This window comes from Chiloscyllium plagiosum, unplaced genomic scaffold, assembly GCF_037043375.1.
Source record: "Chiloscyllium plagiosum isolate Xiang-an unplaced genomic scaffold, Cpla_swu_hap1 HiC_scaffold_27, whole genome shotgun sequence".
Classification (NCBI taxonomy): Eukaryota; Metazoa; Chordata; class Chondrichthyes; order Orectolobiformes; family Hemiscylliidae; genus Chiloscyllium; species Chiloscyllium plagiosum.
Window position 1 is genome coordinate 35,542,218 of NW_028270165.1, and position 23,550 is coordinate 35,565,767.

At 45.8% G+C, this 23,550-nt stretch overlaps 4 non-coding genes across 4 annotated transcripts; all 4 read left to right on the forward strand.

Annotated features, from left to right (window-relative positions):
- The first annotated feature begins 438 nt into the window (after positions 1-438).
- On the forward strand, positions 439-512 carry trnan-guu (transfer RNA asparagine (anticodon GUU)). Its single transcript has one exon. It is a non-coding gene; the product is annotated as a tRNA-Asn (tRNA).
- A 1,964-nt stretch (positions 513-2,476) lies between these two features.
- trnak-cuu (transfer RNA lysine (anticodon CUU)) lies at positions 2,477-2,550 on the forward strand. The gene has a single exon. It is a non-coding gene; the product is annotated as a tRNA-Lys (tRNA).
- Positions 2,551-5,171: 2,621 nt separating this feature from the next.
- trnae-cuc (transfer RNA glutamic acid (anticodon CUC)) lies at positions 5,172-5,243 on the forward strand. The gene has a single exon. It is a non-coding gene; the product is annotated as a tRNA-Glu (tRNA).
- Positions 5,244-20,638: 15,395 nt separating this feature from the next.
- Positions 20,639-20,712, forward strand: trnas-gcu (transfer RNA serine (anticodon GCU)). The gene has a single exon. It is a non-coding gene; the product is annotated as a tRNA-Ser (tRNA).
- The last annotated feature ends 2,838 nt before the right edge of the window (positions 20,713-23,550 follow it).

Below are 23,550 nucleotides of genomic sequence, written 5' to 3' on the forward strand. Positions count from 1 at the left end.
AGCTGTTTCCTCTCATTCAACAGAAGTGGACCTATTTACTAGAGTTTTTTTTGTGGTGCAGTTGTAGTCTCCCATAGAGCCCTGAGGCTCAGGTTAAAATCCCACTGGTCCAGTGTGTGTAATAACATTCCTGCCCAAGCCACGTGCCAATTGGCAGAGGGATAAGAAATTTAGGGAAGTAAACACGTCAACCTGTTCAATGCTATCTCCAATCATTTCACTTCCTGTCCAATTCGTACTACAGGGAGCTCAGCCTCGTTTCACGGAGGTTCTTTTTGAGACGTTTAATCGGGCATTTTTGCACAAGTCAAGTTAAGAAAGCCGGGATCTCTCGCAAGACTGCGCGGGAGACAATAATTGTAATTCGAGGCGGGGTGTCTGAATTATGAATTCACTAATAGCCTCATCTAAGCGATGGTGCAACCCTCGCCAACGTCTGTCTCTGTGGCGCAATTGGTCAGCGCGTTCGGCTGTTAACCGAAAGGTTGGTGGTTCGAGCCCACCCAGGGGCGGTGTGTTCGTTGTTCTTCACTGGCTTCGAAGCTGAACGCTTTTAATGGGGTCAGGAAAATGTTCCCCAAACGGAAATCCTCTCCACAAAGGGGTTTCTGAATTGAATTAATGTCTAACGGAAGGGACTGCGGATGCTGAGAAGCCGAGACAAAAAGAGAAACTCGGCAGGTTTGACAGTACCTGTCGGAGAAAACAGAATTTTGAAATGTTATCTCTGATTCTCTTCCCACAGATGTTGCCTGACCTGCTGAGTTCCTCCTGCAATTTCTCGTGTTGTTTTTAACGGAAAGTTCATTTCACCTTTTGGGATGAAACACCTAGACATGAAACACATATCGCCATGTGCAGATATTTATTCCTTTCGAATCACTGTGAAGTGATTGGATTCAAACAAACTCTGCGATGATTCACTCTTTCTCAGCTCCACAGGCAGACAGACCTGGGAAGTGAAGTTGTCAGTGTGGTTCTGTATTCGTGGGCCGAGTGGTTCATGCGATGGACATGAAATCCGTTGCGGTTTCCCCACGCAGGTGTGAACCCTGCCGAGTACAAAATGAGAAATGTCGTCGAAAAGAAAGCCACAATTTTCTGTGAACAGTTCCACATTAGCTTTGCTGAATGAACCCCAAATTTCTTGAAGTGGCTCCTTATTTTCGGCCCTGATTATTAATCTCTCTATGCATGGGAATGGATCCTTCCCACCCGTTCTATCACTCATCAATGTGTGTCGTTCAGTTCGATCTCCCATCAGCCTCCTCTGTCCTGATCAAATCCAGGGGAACAGGATACGTTGGGACGATGGCGCGGACAGGAAAAGACCAATACTCACCTTTCCTGTTAGAACCATTCCATGAGAAATTTTAGACCACAACTTTGGGCGTGTAGTTGTCGCCGAACACTTAAGGTGCTGGCGTAGAGATCCTTTGGGGCTCCCCCGCTCAGGGTGGTAACCTGCTGACTATGCTTTCTTCACTGGCGATTTTAAATGACTTCCTGTTGGCTGCATTATCGCTCAAACTTCACAAAACCCGTCTCGATAAAATCCAGTTTTCTCATGTCTGGGAATTGATTGCCATGCAGGAAAGTCGGGTTGTGAACAAACAACGTACCAGCCTCACAACGTCAGCTCTGTTTACCTTTCCACAGATGCTGCTCGACCTGTTGGCTTTCTGCAGTATTCTCTATGTTTATTCGGCACAAGTGCTGCTTTTCATTCAAGAACTTCAATCCCTGTCCTCTGGTAACTGACTCTGGTCAGTGGCAATTGATTCTTCTGATCATTAATCTGCCCATTCCCACCGCTTCTTCTCCCATCATGATCAACAGCCCCAGGAAATCTCCAGTTAACCTTCTTTGCTCCAAAGCAAACATTCGCAACCTTGGGAATGTCTCTCCAAAATGGAAATTCCTCATCCCTGGAAATGAATCATGGCGTACAATTGGGAAGATGTTTTGGCAAAATATTGTCAGTTACGAAATGGAAAAATGTTCATGAAGCAAAACAGAAATCCCAGTCTCCAGCTTTGTGAACCTTTAGAAACTCTTTGGGAAGCGGATTTCGAGAATGAAAGATGAACTGTCCGACTGAGTAGAGACAGTCCAGACACCGTCCCCTTGTTGAAGAGGTCGGGAGATTGACTCTGATGTTCTCGGGACATGAACTGATCTGAGACATTGAAAGAATTGTCGTTCCTGCACATCAGGAATTCAAACCCCTTCTCGCCTCCGAGCCAATGAGAGAACTCGGGAACAGGCAAAACACGGAAAGGCTCGAAGGGTGACGGCCCGGAGTAAGAAAGCTAGTTCCTCCAGCCTGTCCCCGGTGTCTCCACAATGAATGTCCCAGGCTTTATTATGGAAAAGTAAAACTGATAGACGACAACTGGAATTCGAGGCCGGGAGGCTGAATTATGAATTCACTAATAGCCTCCCCTAAGCGATGGCGCAGCCCACGTAACCGCCTGTCTCTGTGGCGCAATTGGTCAGCGCGTTCGGCTCTTAATCGAAAGGTTGGTGAATCGAGCCCACCCAGAGGCGATGAGCTTCTGGTTGCCTGTCACTTTAACACGCCACCCTGTTCCCTGGACCACATCTCTGTCTCAGACATGCAGCAGTGTTCCAACAAAGCTCCGCTCCAGAAAGTGTTCTTCCTAATGTCACTTTTACTTTTTTTTTCCAAATGCCTTGAAATCACTGCCATTTTTTTGGGAAATTGAAAGGATTCTCATTCCTGCACATGAAGCTGAATTGATTTAATTTCTAACGTAAAGGACTGCGGGTGCTGAGAATCAGAGACACAAAGAGGAGCTGCTGGAGAAACTCAGCAGGTTTGGCAGTACCTGTGGGAGAAAACAGAGTTCTGAAATATTCTCTCTGATTCTCTTTCCACCGATGGTGCCTGACCTGCTGAGTTGCTCCTGCAATTTCTGTTTTTGCTTTTAACTGAAAGTTTATTTCATCTTTCGTAATGAAACAACCAGACTCGCCATATGCAGATATGTAACCCATTCGAAACCTGTGAAGTGATTGTATTCAAACAAACCCAGCAATAACCCACTATTTCTCAGCTCCACATGCAGAGAGACCTGGGAAATGAAGCTGTCAGTGTGGTTCTTTATTCGTGGGTCGACTGGTTAATGCGATGGATTTGAGATCGATTGCGGTTTCCCCACGCAGGTGTGAACCTTGCCGACGACAGTTGAGAAATGTCGTCAAAAAGAAAGGAAGACTGCTCCCCGGCTTCTTCTTTAAGATTCAAATCAGTGGAGGGGGAAAAGTATTTCACTTACATTGGGACTGGTGGGTATCTGCAACCCACTGTCTGTCAGGGTGGGACAAGCAGATACCCACAGAGCTGCTTTTGAGGATATGAGCCAAGTGTTTGGAAATGAGACAAGAACAGTGAGGGGCGTGAAGTCGTGATCAAAATGAAGCAGGCACCTGAGGACAAAGGTGTTTTATTTGCCAGTGAAAGATACTGCTTCACAAAGTTGGGACAATGGAAGGGAAGCCATGATGGCGATTATCTTTGGCTGTTCCTCTTGTGAATGTTCCCATTGCTGCGCATGTCCATGTTAACGTCAGAACTCTGCATCATGGCGGCGTCAGGTACACACAGTGCCAGGGCGCAATGGATGACGCATCTGACTCCACCTACCTCTTTGAAATGCAGCTCACAGCTTCTTCACACTCCCCAATTAATCTTTCTCATTGTCCTGAAGCCGGCATACGGTTTGAATTCCTGATCTGCAGGAACGAGACTCTTTTCACTGTCTCGCGTCAGTAAGTGTCCCTGAGAACATCAGAGACACGTCACAGCGCTGTCGGAGGAGGGGAAGCTGAAATAGCCCCACACGCTGCTCACGGGCACATTTCACTTTCCCCAACTCACCAGCACAACCTCTGCGGCTCCTGGGAGTGGAAAGGGAACAAATACCAAAACCTAGTCTCAGGTTTGTAAATCTTCAGGAAGTAAGACATCTGTTCATCCTGTTGGATCTTCCATCCTGGCCTGACAGCGTTGATTGTAAATGGCTGTCCAGTCAGTGCCGATTCGTTTTGGCTGAAAAAAATCTTCCTTATCTCATCCCAGCATTTCTTGCCACAGAGAACTGTGCGGCAGAGTTCATGTATATATTTCCTTGTATGGTATTTTGTAAATAACATTCGTTTGCGGGTTGTTTGTACAGGCTATTCCAGGTTCATTAGCCGCTGTTTCAGTGTATTGGTAGGTTTGTGGGCTACCATGATGCTGAGAGCTTTCAGTTGTCTGGACATCATTTCCCAGATGTCTTTTATGTAAAGTAATGTGGCTCGGGTTTCTGCACACGTTGCGTCTGCTTGTGTCAGTTTGTTGATGTGAAATCGACACACTGGGTTTATTGGGAAGGCAAAAGTGCGGATTGCAGATGCTGGAAACCAGAGTTTAGATCAGAGTGGTGCTGGAAAAGCACAGCAGATGAGACAGCTTCCGAGGAGCAGGAAAATCGACTTTTCGGGCAAAAGCCCTTCATCAGGAATGGAAGCAGGACGCCTCCAGGGCGGAGAGATAAATTGGGGGGTGGGGGTGGGGGTGTGCTGGGCCGAAGGTAGCAACGAGTACAATAGGTGAATGGGGGTGGGGATGGAGGTGAAATGTCAGAGAGGAGGGTCGAGCAGATAGGTGGGAAGGGAGATTGGCAGGTAGGACAGGTCATGAGGATAGCACTGTGCTGGAAGTTTGGAACTGAAGTAAGGTGTGGGGAGGGGAAATGAGGAAACTGGTGAAGTCTACATTAATGTTCTGGGTTTGAATTTATCCGAGGCAGAAGATGGGGCGTTCTTCCTCCAGGCATCGGGTGTGGAGGGAGCGGCGATGGAGGAGGCCCAGGACCTGCATGTCCTCGGCAGAGTGGGAGGGGTGGTGTTGAAATGTTGGGCCAAAGGGCGATGGGGTTGATTGTTGCGGGTGTCCTGGAGGTATCCCCTCAAGCGCCGTGACTGGACTCTGCGAGGAGTCTCCAGCCTCCCCAATGCAGAGGAGACCGCATCGGGAGCAATGGATACAAGAAATGACATTGGTGGATGCACAGGTGAAAGCCTTCGATCTCCCGCGGCCCGGGTTCGTTTTTCGGGCAGGTAAGTCATTTTCAGTAGATCTGACATCATGCATTTACATCTCCCTGGTGGTCTAGTGGTTAGGATACGGCGCTCTCACCGCCGCGGCCCGGGTTCGATTCCCGGTCAGGGAAACCATTTTCAGGGGTGCAGGCTACCCATTCTTCTTAAATGCGCTGTGTAATTATTTCTAGTCGTTCCTGGGTGCTGCAGTGTGTCGTGGCTCGTTGAAATGGTGTCCTGATTCAGATTTGTTTGTATGTGGAGGGATGATTGCTTCTGGAGTAAAGTACTTGGTTCGTGTGCGTTGTTTTCCTGTAGAGGCTGTTTTGAATTTACCATTGACTGTTTGCTCTACTGTGACATCTAGAAATGACACTTTGTTGTTGTTCTCCTCTTTTGTGAATTTTATGTCAGCGAGAATATTGTTGATGGTGTTGTAGGTTTCCTCTAATTTGTTTCATTTTTTGATGACAAAAGTGTCATCACTGTAGTGGACCCAAAGTTTGGGTGGATCGTTGGAAGGGCTGTTTGTTCGAGTCTCTGCATTATTGCTTCTGCGACGAATCCTGATACTGGTGGTTTCATGGGTATTTCGTTGATTTGTTTGTAGGGCTTGTTACTGAATATGAAGTGGGTGGTAAGACACAGTTCCACGAGCTGGATAGTGCTATCTTTGCTGATGAAGTTGGTGCTGTGTTTGTGTCTCTGGTTCTTCGAGTAGTGTCTTCAGTTTTCTTTGGCCAAGTTGATGTTAATGGATGTGAACAGGGCTGTTATGTCAAAGGACATCATTATTCCATTCTCTTCCATCTTAGTGTATTTGGTGTTCAGGAATTCTTGGATGGAGTAAATGGAGTGGCGTGAATCTTCGACTTGGTGTTTTCAGTGGAGGCCTTTGACTAGTCTGTATATTGGTGTTCCAAATTGTGAAGCTTTGGGCCTGAGGAGGGCTCCTGGTTTGAAGAGGAGAACAACAACAGCGTACCATTCTTAGATGTCACAGTAGAGCGAACAGTCAATGGGGGAACTTCAAACTAGCGTCGACAGAAAAACAACACACACAAACCAAATACTTAACCACAGAAACAATCATCCCAACACCCACAAACGTTGCTGCATCAGGACATTATTTCAACGAGCCACTACACACTGCAGCACAGAGAAACTACGAAGAGCAGAAGAGGAATAGGTATATAGTGTATTTAAGGAGAACGGGTCCCCAATAAACCCAGTCCGCCGATTTCTCATTGATGCTTCCAAGCTGACTTTCAAAAATTCGTTTGGGCCTCCATTCTTTCCTGTTTGTTTTTTGCGGGTTTTGAAAGCTTTCGCAATCCTCTGACTGAGTATTGGAGTTGGGAAGTTATGTTGTGGCTGTACAGGACATTGGTTAGACCACTTTTGGAATATTGTGTGCAATTCTGGTCTCCTATCAGAAGGATACTGTGAAATTTGAAAGGGCTCTGAAGCACCAGTGGGTCCACAGAGGGAAAGAGGCCCTTCTGCTGCCCTGAGTGTGGGAAGGCCTTCAGTGATTCCTCTGCCTGCTGCCGCACCAGTTGGTCCACACCGGGGAAGGCTGTTCTCCGGCCCCAAGTGCGAGATGGCCTTCAGCAGTTCTTCCCACCTGCTGAGACACCAATGGGTCCACACTGAGGAGAGGCCGTTCTTCTGCCCAGAGTGCAGGAAGGGCTTTGCTCTTTCCTCCGAACTGCTGGCCCATTGGTGAGTCCACATGGGGGAGCGGTCGTTCAGTTGCCCTAAGTGCAGGAAGTCCTTCAGCAATTCCTCAGCCCTGCTGAGGCACCAGTCCGTCCACACCGGGGAGAAGCCGTTCTCCTGCCCCGAGTGTGGGAAGGGCTTTATCCGCTCCTCCACACTGCGGAAGCACCAGCTGGTCCACACGGGGGCGGGATGGGGGGTTGGGGGAGAGGCCATTCTGCTGACCTGAGTGCGGGAAGTCCTTCAGCAATTCCTCCACCCTGCCGAAACACCTGTGTGTCCTTCAGCAGTGGGAGGCCCTTCAGCTGGCCCGAGTGTGGGAAGAGGTTCATGTTTGCTTGCAACTTGCGGAAGCACCAGCGGGGGCACTGCTGCTCATTGAGCCAGGGACTGCACATTGCCAATGAAATGATCCAAATAAACCTCAGACCGCAAGACCATCGGAGCAGAAGTTAGGCCATTGGGCCCGTCGAGTCTACTCTGCCATTCGTTAGAGACAAAATTAGTGCAGATGAGATTAGCTACAGGAAATAGGCCATTTGTCCCAACAAGTCCACACAAACCCTCCGAAGAGTAACCCATCCACACCCATTTCCCTCTAACTAATGTACCTAACTCTATGGGCAATTAAGCATGGCCAATCAACATGACCTGCACATCTTTGGTTTATGTAAGAAGACAGGATCGCCCAGAGAAAACCCATGCAGACACTGGGAGATTGTGCAAACTCCTCACAGACAGCGATCCAAGGCTGGAATCAAACCTGGGTCCCGTGCGCTGTGAGGCTGCAGTGGTAACCACTGAGCCACTACATATTGCAACCCGAAGTTGCAAGCAGGAGGTTGGGAGAATACAGCCTCAGAATGTGGAGTAGTCAGCGTTTTGGGTATTAACCTTCTTCAGGACTGAAACGTTAACTTCTCCATGAGAAACGATTTATGGGAATGATGCTGGGGGTTGTAGGGTTTGAGCTCCAGGGAGAGGCTGTATAGGCTGGAGCTGTTTTACCTGGAGCATCGGAGGCAGAGGAGTGACCTAATAGAGGTTACAAAATCATGAGGGGCATGGACAGGGTAATAGACAAGGTCTTTTCTCAGGGGTGGGGGAGTCCAGAACTAGAGGGCATAGGTTTAGGGTGAGAGGCGAAATATATTAAAGAGACAACGTCTTCATGCAGGTGGTGGTACATATATGAAATGAGCTGCCAGAATATATGGGTCAGGTGCTGTCAAATGGGACTAGATTAATTTAGGATATCAGGTCAGCATGGACAAGTTGGACTGAAGGGTCTGTTTCCATGTTGTACGTGTCTCTGACTACTGGTCCTCATGTAATTTTAAAATAGGGTCCAAGTAACGTTGAATAGTTCAATCTTATTGAGCTCACTTCCTGAAAAGTTTCAAATGAATCATCTGAGCGATACTGTTTAAACATGCTAAGTTGGACAAAGTATCCCATCAAGTTCAACACAAACCCAGAGATGAAGAAGTCAGAAGTCAGAACACCAAGGGGACCAAACTGATCACAATATTCCAGGTGCAACCTTATCAACGTCCTGTATAACTACAACATAACTTGCCAACATCTATACTCAATTCCCTAATTGATGAAGGCCAGTGTGCTGAAACCTTTCTTCACTGCCTTGTGTACCAATGTAATCAGAGATATAGGGCCTACTTTAATCTGATCCACAATCCAGCTACTGGGAGCCCAGAAGCAGAGTAGTGCTGCGTGAGTGTGCTGGGCACACAACCCAGAGGTCGCTGGGTAAAAACCATGTGATCCTATTGCCCAATGTCTCCGTAAGCTGCTTTCATTTACAATGTTGCTCTGTTCTGTTTGTTGCCTTTGCATCTGCTTCCCACAGCTTCTTCAGTGGAGGAGTGGCAGCTGGAGCCCAGGAGTTCAACGACCCGCAGGAGCTTGAGGAAGGTGCAAGCTCCAAGAAGCGGGGGGTAAGGCTGGAGGCAGGATTTGCTCAAGGATTGTATTTTTAACTCATTTAAATGGTACCTACTGTATGGGGCTATGGTTTACATTAAAACCGGAGGATCATATCAGAGTGTTTATATTTAGCAGCGGTAGTTTGTAAAATACACTCCCTGGAGGAGCACCTTCTATGATGCTACATTTCTTGCTTTATGCCCATCCCCCATTTCTTATCTCCCAGCTTGGTTTTATGTTTTTTTGGTTAAATGTAATTTCATATTAATCAGACTGGGTATTGACTGTGTGCTATTAATTTGCTTCTTCGAATATTGAAAGTCAAAATTAATGGTGTAATTTCATTTCTGATGTCAGAGTTTGACATTGAATGTGCAGATGTGAATACCAGTAAGTTGTGAAAATACATCAAGAACTTGTGGTTTTTAACAAAAAGAGCAGTTCACTGATATTCATGGCATTGTCTTATTTGGGAGTGATGATTCAAATCTGACCAACAAACCGTTTCATGCAGTCACCCAATTTAGTTAAAATTTTCATTAATTTAATTAAAGAAAAGAACTCTGCTAAGATTTATGCAATCTATTTATAAGATTATGTCCATTGCTTGCAATATGGTCTCATCCACATTGAGGAAACTAGACGCCAACTCGCGGAACGTTTCAGGGAACAGCTCTGGGACACGAAAACTAAACGATCGACGCCCTGTGGCTGAACGCTTGAACTCGCTCTCCCATTCCGCCAAGGACATGCAAGTCCTGGGCCGCCTCCACTGCCAAACTCTTGCTACCCGACGCTTGTAAGAAAAACACCTCACCTTCTGACTTGGGACCCTCCAACCACATGGTATCAATGTAGATTTCATCATTTTCCTCATTTCCTCTCCCCCACCTTGTCCCAGATCCAACCTTCCAATTCGACACCAACCTCTTGACCTGTCATACCTGTCCACCTTGCTTCTCACCTATTTGCTCCACCCTCATCTCTGACCTATTACCATCAATCCCTACCTCCAACTACCTATTGCATTCCCAGCTGCCATTCATCCAGCCCCACTTCCTTCCCATTTACCTCTCAGCCCCCTTGGGCCACCCTTTATTCCTGATGAAGAGCTTATGCTCTAAACCAAGACTGTTATGAAACAACATTCTCAACAAATAGGAAATAGCTCCCAAGTCAGATTTCATTCCCTCTTCTGTTTCCCAGTTCTTTCAGAAACAAGAAATATCTTTTTCTTCCACTAGAAAGTGATCTTCCACTTTGCGCTGTCTGAAGTGTTATGCCACATTATTACTTCAGCCACCTTTTAAGAATCGTTTCAACCTGTTTTTCTAACAATTGTGGAGGTGACCAAAAGCAAACATTTCACTCCTCCTCAATGCCCCATTTCTCCTCCGATGAGCCACTTTGTCATGTTGTCTATGTTACAAGCAGCCGAGTGCACTTGGTTTCTGAATTGAAATTTGGCCATTGAAGTGATCAGAATTAATATATATCGATGGATAGCTGTGTTTGCACTAACTGTAATTATCCACCAATATGATGTCGTTTGTTCCACCAAAACTGGAAACAATGATCTGTGTTTATATTGCAGTCGGATGTCGAAAATCATCCCAGCGATCTTCACGTTATTATAGTTTACTGTGGCCATACAGCGTTGCGAGGCAGTTTGATGTGACTAAAATTTGGATGGAAAGAATGTAGATTGATGAGAAGGCAAAATGGCAGTGTCTCTGGCCACAATCGATCTGTCTGGCTTGATTATATGAGTGGCGGCTGTTCAAGAGCAACTTCCACTCCATCACTTCAACCAGCAAGAGGAGACAAGTGTGAACACCACATTCCAACTGTGACATATACGGATTGCTTCGATGTTATTGATCAAAATCCTGGAACTCGCTCCTGAACCTTTATTATAGACCACATCATATTTGTGAAGTAATTTAAGAGGTAGCTCACCACCACTTTTTCAAGGACGGTTTGGGAAGACTTGCTGGCAGAGCCAATGATATGCACATGATATTGGAAACAGTCTAATCGTATGGATAGATGATTGGCTAACCAATGATACAGGAGGGATAAGGGGCATGCTCAGGATCGCAACTTACAACTAGCAACGTTCCACAGGGATCAGTGCTGGGTCACAAAATAATTTACTATATTTATATGAATTACTTGGATAAGTAAAGTGAATGTACTATTGCCAAGACTGCAGTAGATACAGTTGATTAGAATGCAGGTGGTAAGGATGACATGAACTCTTCATCCAAGTTCAGTGAGTAATCGAGAAGGCAAAAGGGAGATTGGCCTTCAAATGGAGTACAAAAGTAGGGAGGTTATCGTGAACCTCCGCCTGGAGGTTTTGATTGAAAGTGCAGTGAAGATTCAACCAGCTGACAGTGGATCTGAATCACATGTAGATCAGACCAGGTTTGGACAGCAGGAAACCAGATAAGTTTTTACAACAAACCACAACGATTTCATCATTTGACTCTTAATTCCAGATTTATATTGAATTCAGATTCCACCATCTGCCGTGGCAGGTTTTGAACCCAAGTGCCGTGAACATTACGTGGGTGAATGGTCTGGTGACAATAAAGTGGCCATCGCCTCCCCTGAACACATTGGCATATTGTGTTCAGAGGTAACAAAGGAGCAAGAGGTTTCAGCAGCTGCTAAGTTGTTGATATTACACAAGGGAACATCAGCACTCTCAGTAATGGCACATACTGAAGCCAGGGCCCTGTATCAAAGGTAAGGGCTCGGGATCCACAAGAAATAGGAACAGCAATACGCCATTCAGCCTCTTGAGCCTGCTCCTCCATTCAGTAGGATCGTGGCTGATCTGGCATTCCCCACATCCACGTTCCTGCCCTTTTCCTGTAACTGTTCATCCCCCGACTGATCACGAATCTATCGATCCTAGTTTTAAATGTGACAAGAAGGATGTCAACAGAGTTACTGAGGTTGGGGGAGGGGCGGGGGGTGCTCAGGTCGAACTTGGGGACTAAAACAATGGCTTCACCCTTCACAATATTTAACTAAGGGAATGTTTATGGTTATCCAATGCTGGAAATTGGGCAGGCATTCAGATGAAATTATTGGTAACTTATGAATGACAGAGGAGTCGGGAGAGAAGTGGTGTTCAGGCACAGTTGGATATCATCAGTATAGATGCCAACACCAGCAGCTACGGTTAAATAAATAAGAACGGAAGACACTAAAAGCAGACCCTCCCAGAGCATACAGCAATATTGGAGAGGGTCAGTATTGTCATTAACCCTGATCAAGGCTGTCCGCAGGTCGACGAGGGAATGTTCATCCCTCTCACCGTTACAAACGATGTCAAATATGACCTTGATAAGAATTGTTTCAGGGGTAGAAACCAGACTCGAGGGCTTTAAACACAGAATTCTGGAAAAGCTGGGAATGGCTTATTCAACAATGTAACATCCAAACCAACACTTCCATTGGTGCGATAATTATAGAAGTGTTTTGGTTTTTATTTAGATGATTCTCAGCAATACTGAGTAAGAAGCAACAAAATTAACACAAGAAATATTGCAATTGCTACAATATGCCTGCTCCCAATAGGAGACCACCTGGTGTTCACTTAAATGTCTGCAAGGCGCAATATTGGAAAGGAATTATCCAGTTCATAGCTATAAGAGGGGAGACACAGACTGCTTGATACAAAGGGCGGGAGTAGGCCACTCGGCCCTACGAGCCTGCTGCAACATTCAATAAGATCATGGCTGATCTGAATACAACCTCAGCTCTACATTCCTCCACATCCCCGACAATCTGTCACCCACTTGGTTAGCAAGAACCTGTCTACCTCTGCCTTAAAGATTTTGAATTCACTGCCTTTTGAGGAAGACACACAACCATCAGAAAGAAAAAAAAAACATCCTCATTTTTGTCTTCTACTTTTAAAATATGACCCTGTATTTTCAGATATTAAGATAGGGATACAAGCTGCATTCAAATAATACCTGTGGTACAGTTAACTATCTCAAAGTGCTTCACGTGAACATAATGAGAATTCCTTTAAAAATCACAAGAGTGGAGCACAGATTAGGACAGGTGGCCAAAGACTTGGTCAAAGGGGCAGGTTTAGGGCAATCTTTTAAACAGGTTCAATTTCCCAAACATCTGAGGACTAAGACATAAAGAGCAAACACAAAATAGCAAAGGATGGGAAACAACAGTGTGGACATAATGTCACAGGATGAGTAATCCAGGGAACATGAGTTCAAATCCCACCACAGCAAGAGGTGAGATGTGAATCATTCGAATCATAAATGGGGAACACAAAATTAGTCTCAGTATGGTATCGATGGCACTGACGTCAATTGTCATAAAATCCCATGTTCACCAATGTCCTTTCAGGAGGGAAACTGCCATGCTTACCTGGTCTGGCTTACATGTGACTCCAGACACACAGCAATGTGGTTGACTCTTAAATTGCCCTCTGAATTGGCATAAGCAAGACACCTTGCACTTAGGGATGGATAACAAACATCAACCTTGTTAAAGTGTCAGAACAGAAATTGCTGGAGAAACTCAGCCAGTCTGGCAACACCGGTGGAGAGAGAGAGAGAAAGAAACAGAGTCAATATCCTGGCATGCGTCCAGAACAGTTGTGAAGAAGGGTCACAGCTCTTGAAATGCTAACTCTGCTTCTCTCTCCACTTGTGCTTCCAGTCCTATTGAGTTTCTCCAGCAATTGGTGCATTTTTGTGTTTCAGATCTCCAGCATTGCAGTTCTTCATTACACTGACTTAGGGAAGCTCAAATCCGATAAAAGAATAAAGCAGAAGGGCTGGAATTACTCAGCAAGTCTGGCAGCAGCTATTGAGATAAAACAGTTAGTTCTTCGGGTTATTGAATGATCTTACATCGGGGACAAACTTTTGGCAAGCTGCAAGAGTAAAAGGCAGGGTGTAACTTCAACATCTGGGAGAACTCTCTCAGCCATGGAGGTCAGACTGACTCAGCATTCTGGTCCTGCTCATTACCTGTTAACTTCTCCATTTGTTGTTCTTGTTATATTTCTACATGGTTGACACATTCCTATGTTTTAAAATGATATTCCAAACTGACAGGAATTTTCCATGTAAGTAATCATACATTAGAGGGTTTGGAACGTGAATGTAACTTTTAAACAAAAAGTATTTATTCATGCATGGTGTGTGGGCATCGCTGGCAATGCTTGCATTTATACCATCCTTAACCACCCTGTGGTTGGTTGGAAAAGTGAATGAAGGTGTCTGAGAGTGTCTTGGTCAGCACAGCAATCTCAAAGATGGGTGTGCTCAGGTAGAAGTACCCTCCACTCCCACAGCAAGTCTGCATTCACTTCAATTACAGATGCCATCTCACACTCCCAGGAAAAGGACAGCATGGGATTACAATCAGAATAAAGCTTCCTCTACTCTTAAATTGAAAGTGAAGCTACCTCAACACTGTCCCCAACAAACACTGTCAAGACAGAGAGAGCATTGTGTTAGATACAGAGTAAAACTCCCTCTACACTTCCCCATTCATTCAGTCCCTGGACAATGACAGCAAAGGGTTAAATAAACAGTAGAGCTTCTTCCATTATGACTGACACTTAGTACGTTCTACACCAATCCTCAAGGATAATTCAGAACTGAGCCTATTATCTGGTACTGAATTCACACACCCTAATGGGAATGACAGCAACAGAAAATCAGGTCAAACACACACAATGTACAACAAAACTAAACCGTTATTGGGATCTAAGATATTTAAATGAGAGGAGATATGATCCCTGCAATGATCTGAATGTGAGCTGAACAACTTTCTCACTTGAACAATATTCTCTGGGAATGCAATGTCCACCTCACTGCTGTCTATTCAATTCCTCTGCTCTCGTTCAGGGCTGAGTTGCGGCTGACCACATGGTGGCGTGGGCGTCAAGAGGTTAGACAATTAAGGTCAACTTGGATTGAGGGCATCCTGTGTCATGCCAGTGAGGTCGAGGGTCGCTGATTTACTCAACTTATAATCGTGGACAAGGGGATGTCAGGCTGGGCTTGTATCAATTTGCGTTTAGAAGAAACAGATGATCTGATGAAGCTGTATAACATCTGGAGAGGACTTAATGTAAATGTAATGTCCACTCATTTCTAGCCAGAGACTATCCTCTCATTTAAGATAGGAGAGTTTTGTTTTTCTCTCAAGTGTTCCCAAGTCTTTGAAATTCACTTCTTTAGAGAGCAGCGTGTGGTGGTGGCACGGTGGTTAGCACTGCTGCCTCACGGCATCAGTGATCTGAGTTTGAACCCACCCTCGAGCCGACTCTTTGTGAGGAGTTTGCACATTCTCCCCTTGTGTCTGCGTTGTTTTCCTCTGGTGCTCTGGCCTCCTACCACAGTCCAAAGGATGTGCAGGTGAGTGTAGATTGACCATGGGAGATGCAGGGTTACAGAGATAGAGTAACGAACTGGTTTTGGGTGGGACGGTCAGTCAATGTTGACTCGATGGGCTGAATGGCCTACTTGCACGCAATTGACCGATATCAATCAACAGTATACTCTTGCTTTATGGTTACCGGCATCAAATTACTTTCGTGGTTTTGGTTATTTCATCACTTACGTCATCATATTCAACCAACTGCAGCATCTCGAAACTTGCTTCGTTACAATATCCAATATCAGCAGAGTACTTTTTCTTTTTGTCACGACCATTATCTTGAAATCTGACGTGTGACCTCTTCATTGCTGTCAAAGTTCCTTATTTGTCCCTCCATTGTCATGGTCTTACTTTGTCGAATGACTTCCTGGCTTTTGCAGTTAAGACCCTATATTCTGCCCTCGTCAACACTTTCCCTTCCAATTCTGTACTAAAGATTTCATGAAAATCCTCAGAGTGTGGTGAGACTGTGGAACTCACTCCCATAGTGAATAGTTGGGGTGAAAGACATTACAACTAAGGGTAAGCAACCAAATACAAATGTATGTCACTCTCACCAGATTCACAACACAGTGAAATTAAAACATGCAATGTCCCTCAATTTCTCAACTCTTCCGAACCAGACTTGATGAAGAACAGATCTTGCACATCAACATTATAATTTAAACAAAAACCAACAATTATAAATACGGCAACTTTTCTAGGCCAAAGTTAAGTCGATAATCTAATTAATAGCAATGAATTAAACCCTTTGATCAAGTCCCCCATCATCTCAGAAATAGAAATTTCAGCGGCAAATTAAGAAAGAATTTTTTAAAAAAACTTACCAATTCAAACAAACAGTTTCCAACAATGTATTGCCAAGCCTTTGTGCAATACTTGGACTATGAGTTTTTCACAGACACGTAACTGTAAATCCAATTTAAAAGTCACTGCTGAATGTGACGAGACACCCCAAAGTATTCAGTCATTTCTTACAGGCTGGGACTCATTCCCAGAAAGAGCCAACAATTCTTTAACTGGACAGTAGAATCTCGGGAGAACAGCTCCTGGGCTCAACAAGCAGCAACGCCCAATGGAAGCAAAGTTGGCGGCGGGGCAGGGCGGGGCAAGGGCATAAAACAAAAAAGCCCACTGACTCTCCCACTGCACAAACACACTGTCAGAATGCACAAGGGCACAGTCCTGGGAGTGACCCACAGCAGTTTCATCAAGAGGGCCACACTTGATGAACAGATCTTGCACACCAGAATTATAATTTAAACAAGAATAAACAATTATGAATACCGCAAATTTACTAGGGCGAAGTTAAACAAGATAATCCAGTTAATAGCGATGATTTAAGCCTTATGATCAAGTCCTCCACCATCCCATAGACACAAAATTAAGGGGTAAATTAAGAAAGAGAATTTTTAAAATTATCAATTGAAGCAATCAATTCCCAACAATGGATTGCCAAGCTGTTGGGCAATCCTTCGATGATGAGTTGGTCACAGGCACATAACTGTAAATTTAATTTCAATGTCACTGCTGAATGTGAATGGACACCCTGAAGTATTCAGCTATTTCTTACAGACTGGAGCCCGTTCCCAGACAGAGGCAATAATTCTTTAACTGGACAGAAAACACTAGAGAGAAAGCTCCTGGGCTCCTGGGCTCCCCCACTGGAAGCAAAGTTGCGGGGGTGGGGGAGCACGACGGCATAAAACAAAAAAATCCGACCGACTCTCCCACTATAAGCACTGTCAGAATGGGCAGGGGTTCAGTCCTCGCAGTGACCCACAGCAGTTTCACCAGCAGAATCAGATTGTTGGGAGCACTGGTGTGCCCGCTGGTGCTTCTGCAAGGTGCAGAATGATGAGAACCTCCGCCTGCACTCGGGGCAGGTGAACGGCCTCTCCCCAGTGTGGACCCGCTGGTGCCTCAGCAGGTGGGAGGAATTGCTGAAGGCCTTCCAGCACTCTAGGCAGGGGAAGGGCCTCTCCCCCGTATGGATCCGAAGGTGGGATGCCTGGGTAAAGCGCTTCTCACACTTGAGGCAGCAGAACGGGCTCTCCCCGGTGTGGATCCGCTGGTGCCTCAGCAGGGCAGAGGAATTGCTGAAGGTCTTCCCGCACTCAGGGCAGCTGAAGGGCCTCTTCCTAATGTGGACCCGCTGATGGCTCATCAAGTGAAAACATCAAGACAGACACCTCTGAATTATGGATATCTCCACCTGAAAGTTAGTATCTTTCACGACATCTAGGAGTGAGTAAGTCTGATTTTGGGAAGCAAAAAAAGTAACAATTCAGGCGGGTGGAATTGCTGAAGCCCTTTCCGCACTCAGAGCAGGAGAACAGTCTCTCCCCGGTGTGATTGCGCCCATGAGTCTCCAGGTCAGATGGGAAACGGAAGCTTTTCCCACAGTCGCCACACTTCCACGGTTTCTCCACGGGACGGGATTCCTTAGGTTTCTCCATGACCGAAGCTTCACCTGCACACAAACGCGTGTACAGCACCTCTCTGCCGTGAATTCCACCTCCCAGTCTGTATAACATTTTCTGCTCCACAATCAGAGTGCTGCAACAGTAGTGTCTCTCTTCCAGTCTCACTGATGTTTAAAAAGTACTGAAACAGAAACCAAAAAGCTTGGTTCCTTCTCACAGAATCATGGCCGAAAATTGTTATTGTCCCGATGGATTCAGTGACTGTCAGACATTGACGTGAAATTGAGGACTGCAAATGCTGAAAGGTCAGAGTCAAAGTGCAATGCTTGAAAATCACAGCAGATCAGGCAGCATCTGAGGAGCAGTCGAGTCAATATTTCAGGCAAAGCCCTTCAGATATTGATATTGAAACTTCCGTCTTCAGATCTTCAAATAATCTGTAAAAAGAGATTACATAAATCATCACTGTCAGTCCAGGTTAGAAATTCCAAACAAGCAATTCTACTTTCTGCAGAACACTCTTTTCTTTTTCCACAAAATTGAAAGCACCATCCCACCCCCTCTCACCCCTCTATTCCCACTCCGCTCAAACTAATTCTCCCGATGGTACTGATTCAGAATCTTACAGAGACCGAAAAGTGAAAAGATCAAGACAGACACCTCTGAATTTTGGATACCTCCACCTGAAAGTTAGTATCTTTCACGATATGTAGGAGTGAGTAAGTCTGATTTTGGGAAGTAAAAAAAGTATCAATTCAGGATGAACCTTCAATGCAGCTTCTTGAGAAACAACCAGACACGGAATGGTTAACATCTGGGGAGGTGGAGGAAATGAGATATCAAGGCATTGGCACCGACACCAGACAGAAACTGAACATACAGGCATGGCAAACATTATGGGCAAGCCAGAGTCATAGAGATACACAACACAAAAACAGGTCCTTCGATTCAACTCATCCGTGCCGACCAGATAGCCTAACTTAATCTCGTCTCATTTACCAGCACTTGGCCCATATCCCTCTGAACTCTTCCTATTCATATATCCATCCAGATTTCTTTTAAATGTCATAATTGGACCTACATCCACTCCTTCCTCCGGCAGATTATGCCTTACACTTGCCTCTCTCACCCCAAACATACTACCCTCCTGTTCTGGACTTCTCCCATCCCTGGGAAATGACTTTGTCTATTTAACCTATCCATGCCTTGCATGACTCTATAAACGTCTGTCAGGTCACCCCTCAGCCTCTGGTATACCGGGGAAAACAGCTCAAGCGATGCACTGCGTGTACTTTTAGCTTCACACTCGCTGAACCTTCCTCCCGTGTAAAACAATGTTTCCCTCCTAACACTGTCCATGGGAAAAGCCAAGAGCGCTGAGACTCTGGAGTTGGGGGAATGCCACGTAGAATTCCTACAATGTGGAAACACGCCATTCAGCCCAACAAGTCCACACAGACCATCCAAAGTGTAACGCATGCATACAATTTCACCTATCCCATTACACTCCACTTACTGCACACTCTGGCCCCATTTAGTATGGTCACTTCTCCCGAAACCGCACATCGTTAGACTTTGGGAGGAAACCAAAGCAGCTGGAGGAAACCCACGCAGACACGGCAGGGAGAATATGCAAACGCTCATGTGCGGGCGACTCCGCACAGACAGTCGCCCCAAGGCTGGAATCGAATGCGGGTCCTTGGTGCGGTGAGGCAGCAGTGCTCACCACTGATTGTGCTACAGACGTATGCAAAAGGAGGTGGGGACTGTGAACTTTGTTAATTGTACCACACAGTGGATTGTTGAGTAAGGTTAAATCTCACGCGATCTCACGGGAGAGCTAACCACTTGGGTACAAAATTTAGAAACGCATTGTTGTAGATGCTGGAATCCTTCCTGAAAACAACAAATGCTGAAGATCACAGTGGGTCAGGCAGCGCTGTGCTACTCTACGACCAGATAGTGTGGATGTGGAGATGATGTTTCCACTAGGAGAAGGGTTGAGGATGCCAAGTCATTGAGGGCATTTAAGACAGAGATCGGTTCTTGATTAGTAAGGGGTCAAGGGTTATGAGGAGAAGGAAGCAGAATGGGATGGAGAAATATATCAGCCATGATCGACTGGTGGAGTAGACTCGATGGGCCAAATGGCCTCATCCTGCTCCTGTGTATTATAGTCTTAAAGCGGAGCAGTAGTCTTAAGAGGTTCTCACAAACAATTTCAGAATCCTGGAGAGGAGTTGTTTGACTGGAAACCTTAACTCTTCTTTTTCGCCACATATGCTTCCAGTCCTGCTGAGTTTTTCCAGTGTTCTCAGTTTTTGTTTCAGATTTCCAGCATCCACAGTTGCCAAATGTCTGGAACTTCATCTCCCTGATCTACAAACTGTTCACTTAACCGAGAAATAACCACTACCTCCTTATCAGAGTAGACCCCTTTGTTGCAAAATGATTGTTCAATTCTGTGACCAAAATAATTGCATTGGTAATTACTTACACCAGGGACTCTCAATGTCTCAGGCAAGAACATAGCCAGATTTTTTCAGACAGTATATTTATGTGATTTGATACAAATCCTTATTCCCTACTTTGCCAGCGTGCTGCTGGGAATAGAGGGTTTGAGTTAAGAAGAAGATGGGACATTTTTCCAACGAAGCCTAGCAAGTTGACAGATAACTTTATCGAGAATTTTAAAATCAGGAGGGGTATAGATAAGGTGTCATTTCCTGGAGACTCAGAATATTTTATTGCTCCAGAAGGTGTAAAAGGGGGTCAAAGATTCAGCAGAAATCGAGCAGAGCTGAGAACAGACAACATTTAACTCTGTGGGAACAGGGAGACCAGAGGACAGAGAAATCAGGACCTGTAATCCGAGCTGACACCAAACTACCGTGTTATCAGTGCTTTGACAATGGTAATTCTGGGCGGGGCAGGTTGAATTATGAATTGAATAGCTGCTTCCTCAACGAGACTGTGGAGGCCGGTCCGGCCCTGTCTCTGTGGCACAACTGGTCAGCGCGTTCGGCTGCTAATCGGACGGTTGGTGGTTCGAGACCACCCAGGGACGGAGCGTTTGTTGTTCTCGCTCCTACCGCTTTCGAGGCTGCAAAGATGTGCGTTTTTAATGATGTCAGGAAAATGTTTCCCAAACGGAAATCTTTTCCACTGAGAAAGCACAAAGGGGTTTCTGAATTGATTGCATTTCTAACGTAAAGGACTGCGGATGCTGAGAGTCCGAGTCAGAAAGCGAATCTGCTGGAGCAAATCAGTAGGTTTGGCTGTACCTGGATGAGGAAAAAAAAGTTCTGAAATGTTGTCTCTGATTCTCTTTCGACAGATGCTGCCTGACCTGCTGAGTTGCTCCTGCAATTTCTGGTTTTGTTTTTAACTGAACGTCCATTTCATCTTTCGGGATGAAACACCCAGACTCGCCATTTACAGATATTTAACCCTTTCGAAACCCGTGAAGTGATTGGATTCAAACAAACTCTGCAATGATTCACGCTTTCTCAGCTCCACAGGCAGAGAGACCTGGAAATGAAGCTGTCAGTGTGGTTCTGCATTGGTGGGCCGAATGGCGAATGCGATGGACATGAAATCCATTGCAGTTTCCCCACGCAGGTGTGAACCCTGCCGGCTACAGTTGAGAATTGTCGTCAAAAAGAAAGGGAGATTGCTCCACTTTTTTTAAAGATGCAAATCAGTGGAGGGGTTGAAATATTTCAATCGCATTGGGACTTGTCGGGAATCTGCAACCCACTGCCTGTCAGGGTGGAACAAGCAGATATCCCCAGAGCTTTTTTTGAGGATATGAGCCAAGAGTTTGGAAATGAGACTCGAACAGTGAGGGGCGTGAAGTCGTGATCGAAATGAAGCAGTCACCTGAGGACAAAGGTGTTTTATTTCCCAGTGAAAGGTACTGCTTCACAAAGTTGGGACTATGGAAGGGAAGCAGTGACGGTGATTATCTTTGGTTGTTCACCTTGTCAATGTTCCCATTGCTGCGCATGTCCGTATTAACGTCAGAACTTTGCATCATGGTGGCGTCAGGTACGCACAGTGCCAGTGGCGCAATGGATGACGCATCCGACTCCACCTACCTGTTTGAAATGCAGCTCACAGCTTCTTCACACACCCCAATTAATCTTTCACATTGCCCTGAAGCCGGCATACGGGTTGAATTCCCGATCTGCGGGAATGAGAATCTTTTCACTGTCTCGCGTCAGTAAGTGTCCCTGAGAACATCAGAGTCACGTCACAGCGCTGTCAGAGGAGGGGAAGCTGAAAGAGCCCCACACGCTGCTCACGGGCACATTTCACTTTCCCCAACTCACCGCCCCAACCACTGCGGCTTCTGGGAGTGGAAAGGGAAGAAACGCCAAAACCCAATTTCAGCTTTGTAAATCTTCAGGAAATAAGAAAACTGATTATCCCTTCCGGTCTTCCATCCTGGCCTGACAGCGTTGATTTTAAATGGTTGTCCAGTTAGTACCGATTCGTTTTGGCTGAAAAAATCTTCTCTGCCACAGAGAACTGTGCGGCAGAGTTCATGTATATATTTCCTTGGATGGTATTTTGTAAATAACATTCGTTTGCGGGTTCTTTGCATAGGGTATTTAAGGTTCACTAGCCGTTGTTTAATGCTGATGGGTTGAGTTGTCTGGAAATCACTTCACAGATGCCTTTAATGTAAAGTAATGTGGCTAGGGTTTCTGCAGACGTTGTGTCTGCTAGTGTCAGTTTGTTGATGTGAAATCATCACACTGGGTTTATTGGGTAGGCAAAGGTGCGGACTGCAGATGCTGGAAACCAGAGTTTAGGTCAGAATGGTGCTGGAAAAGCACAGCAGGTCAGACAGCTTCCGAGGAGCAGGAATATCGACATTTCGGGCAAAAGCCCTTCATTAGGAATAGAGGCAGGATGCTTCCATGGTTGGCGAGATAAATTGTGGGGTGCTGGGCCGAAGTTAGCAAAGAGTACAATAGGTGAATGGGGGTGGGGATGGAGGTGACAGGTCAGAGAGGAGGTGGAGCGAACAGTTGAGAAGGGAGATTGGCAGGTAGGACAGGTCATGAGGACAGCGCTGAGCTGGAATGTTGGAACTGAGGTAAGGTGGGGGGAGGGGAAATGAGGGAACTGGTGAAGTCCACATTGATGTCCTGGGGTTGAATTTATCCGAGGCGAAAGATGGGGTGTTCTTCCTTCAGGCATCGGGTGGGGAGTGAGCGGATATGGAGGAGGCCCAGAACCTGCATGTCCTCGGCAGAGTGGGAGGGGGAGTTGAGAGGGTGATGGGGTTGATTGGTGCGGGTGTCCTGGAGATGTTCCCTCAAGCGCTGTGACTTGACTCTGCGAGTAGTCTCCAGTCTCCCCAATGTAGAGGAGACCGCATCGGGAGCAATGGATACAAGCAATGACATTGTTGGAAGCCTTCTCACGATCGTGGCCTGGGTGCGATTTCCGGGCAGGGAAGCAATTTACAACAGGGCTGTGAGGTGGCGATGCTGTCTCCCTGGTAGTCTAGTGGTTAGGATTTGGCGCTTTCACCCCTGCAGCCCCGGTTCGATTCCCGGTCAGGGAAGTATTTTTCAGTGGATCCTTTGCCTTCCCATTCTCCTGAAATGCGCTGTACAGTTACTTGTTGGTCTTCGTCGTTACTGGCTACTGCAGTGTGTAGTGCCACGTTGAAATAGTGTCCTGATTCCGGCTTGTTTGTATGTGTCGGGATCATTGCTTCTGTAGCTAAGTACTTGGTTCGTGTGTGTTGTTTTCCTGTTGACGCTGTTTTGAATTTACCATTGACTGTTCGCTCTACTGTGACATCTAGAATTGGCACTTTGTTGTTGTTCTCCTCTTTTGTGAATTTTATGCCAGTAAGGATATTGTTGATGTGTTGTAGTTTTCC